Raw genomic sequence first — 3280 nt, forward strand, 5'->3', positions numbered from 1 at the left:
CACTGTGGGTGTTAGTGCCCTGTCACACACGTATGAAGAGTTTACTCATAACAACACATCTTCTACATCTCCATGTGACGCACATCGTGCTCCCTTGATATGTTTCATGCTAATCTTTCGACATCACAGTACGTCCTCCTGTAAGTAGAACAAACATTTGAAATGGCGCTACCATATTGTCAATGTATGCTTTCCTTATGACGCTCTTTTGTTCATGTACTTCCCTGGTTTTTGTACAAGGAAGATGCCAGCGTACTCTATTGGTACTTCAACAAAGATTGTATGCTCTTCTCAGTCAAGTAGAACATTTTAAGCAGTGGGTTGGCCCTCTTTATCTATCTTTTTGTTTTATCAGCCAAGCGTACGCTGATTAAATATTAGCCATCTACTCATTCCAATCAAACATGGACCCACTAAAAGTCAAATCTAGCCAACTGTGATAAGCGCAGGGTGAGTTTAGAACAGGGATGGCGAGATCTGGTCCTCGAGGGCCAAAGTCCTGAATATTTCTCTTCTTCAACACAGCTGATTCATGATCAGCTCATCAGCAAGCTCTGCATAAGCCTGATAACGATCCTGTTAATTGTTATCAGCTGTAGTTTGAGTAGGGAAACCTCTAAAACCTGCCGGACTCCGGCCCTCAAGGACCGCAGTTTGCCACCTGTGGTTTAGATTGTTCACGCATGTACACAGGGCATGTTGGACATTCTACAAGGACAGAAAAGTAAATAGAAATGAGGCCCAAAAAATATTTATTAAAAAAATATATATAGAAAAATCTCATTCTCGTCATAAAATTTCTCACTCACACAAAATCTCTCACATTCTCAAAAAAAACACACACAAAATATTGTTGTATTCCCATAAACCTCACTCACACAAAATCTCTCATTCCCCCCCAAAAAACCCTCATACACAAAAATGTATTGGTTTTGCAGAAACCTCACACACAAAAAACTCACACATCAGTAAATGTTCTTAGTCACAAAAAACTCACACACAAAAATACGTCACGCATCAAAACCCTCTCATAAAAAATGAAAATAAATAAAACTCTGACCTGGCTCAGCATTCAAACTTTGTGACACTTTTTTGCTTCAGTTCAGTTTCACAATAAAAAAAAAAACTTTTACTTAGACAAAAAAAGGAATGAGATTTTTTGTTTTTTAATGTTAAGGTTTTTTTGGGTGTGCGTGTGTGTGTGTGGAAGAGAGAGAGAGCGTGAGCAAGATCTTTTGGTGTGTGAGAATTTTTTTTTACTTTGAGTGATATTTTTGCGTGTCAGAGGTGTTTAAGTGTGCGTAAGAATTTATTTGATGAAAGTGAAAGATTTTTTCAGTACGTGTGAGAGCCAAGTTTTGGTGTTTTTTTTTTTGTTTGTTTGAGTTGGCAGGTGAATCTGGGATCAGACACAAAATAGCATGTACATAATATTTGACTTTAATTTATCCAAAATGCATAAGTATATTTATGACTTTTTTTTTTTAAGTCTTGATCCGTCTCAACTCAGTGAATTAATGATAGCTCAGTTTTAAGGAATAATAACACATGTTGAAATTAAACACTGTGTCAATACGCATTCACAACATTTGGAAAGGTCCAGCCTCTCGTCAAAACTATGCCAAACAATTTGGCAAACCCACTGGCGCGGAGCTTCCCCATCTTTTATTGTAAGTGTGGATCACAACAATGTTTGCCAATGGTGGACCTCCTTGACAGTGAAGATGTAAGGCAGTGCCATAAAAGATCTGGTTATACTGTGAAGAAACAACAAATGTTGTTTTAGAGCAAGGTTTTATACTTGCACTGCATTACTCATAAAGTTGTATGTATATTTTAATGCTGCTATACTTCTGCAGTGTAGTTCTACAACAGATAGAAAAAGTCTACACACCCATGTTCAAATGTCTGGATTTTGTGCCATAAAAAAATGAGACCAAGGGAAATAAATTAAAAAAAATTTTTTATCATTAATGTGACCTACAACCTATACAGTGCAATCCATAAAAAAAACAACAACTGTGATATTGTGGTTGCACAAGTGCACACACCCTATGAACAGGGAATGAGTGTGTTCAGAATTAACCAATCCCATTCAAACTCATGTTAAATGGGAGTCAACAGGACACACACCTGCACGATTCAAAATGCCTCCGATTAACTCAAAATAAAGTTCAGCTGTTCTAGTCGGCTTTTACTTATATTGTATTTGCTTTTTAGCAGAAGCCTGAAGTTTTTGTGATTATACTGACTGCTATTTAGAACAGTTCCAAATGCTTTCCACTTTGTCCAAGGCCCCAGTTTCAACTTTTGACGTTTCAACAATGGCCAATAAGTAAAAACTTTTATGAAGATGTTATCACGTGTTTGGAAAATGTTGTTACAGTTCGATGAAACCAAAGTTGAACTTTTTGGCCATAATTCGAAAACGGCATTTTTGGCATAAACACAACAATTCGAAATAGTGACAGGTGCAAAAGCTTCAGGCTTCTACAAAAAAAAAAAAAAAGGCCAGAAAAAGCCTAATCAGAGACAATTCAAATTGTTGGAGGTGTTTGCAGACTCCGATTAACTTACAGTACAGAACAAAAGCTTGGACACACCTTCTCATTAATAAATTAGTTTTATTTTCATGACTATGTAAATTGTAGATTTTTACTGAAGGCATCAAAACTATGACAACTAGATTAAGTGCAATTTCTGCAGAAATCGCGTGAGAATGCCGAAAGCTGAATGCTAATACCTGAATGCTAAGCATTCCCACAACTATCGAACACATTTGTAGTTACGTACTTAACAAAAAAGGTGAAAATAAAAAAATACATAAATTATTAGCCACCCTTTTCTCTGGTTACTTTTTTGCACATTCTTGGCATTCTATCAAAAGGAGTTCCCAGACGTAAGAATGCCAAGAGCATGCAAAAAAGTAACCAGAGCAAAGGATGGCTATTTTGAAGAGTCAGTAACATAAAACATGGTTTCAGTTATTTCACCTTTTTTTTTTTAGTACATAGTTTTGATGCCTTCAGTGAGAATCTACAAATTAAAGAGTCATGAGAAAAAAGCAAACGCATTGAATAAGTTTAACTTTTGGTCTGTACTGTACGTTTGAATGTGACTGGTTAATTCTGATACACTGTAAGGAAGTGTGAAACACAAAAGCAAAGAAGACACTGAGGAGACATGAGATGCTGTACTTTTATTTGATTTTGAATGCTGATAACTACACAAGTGTACAAATTTGACTTATTGAGTGTTTGGCCAAAGTTTGACCTGGAGA

This window comes from Vanacampus margaritifer, chromosome 6 (genome assembly GCF_051991255.1).
Source record: "Vanacampus margaritifer isolate UIUO_Vmar chromosome 6, RoL_Vmar_1.0, whole genome shotgun sequence".
NCBI classification, from domain to species: Eukaryota; Metazoa; Chordata; class Actinopteri; order Syngnathiformes; family Syngnathidae; genus Vanacampus; species Vanacampus margaritifer.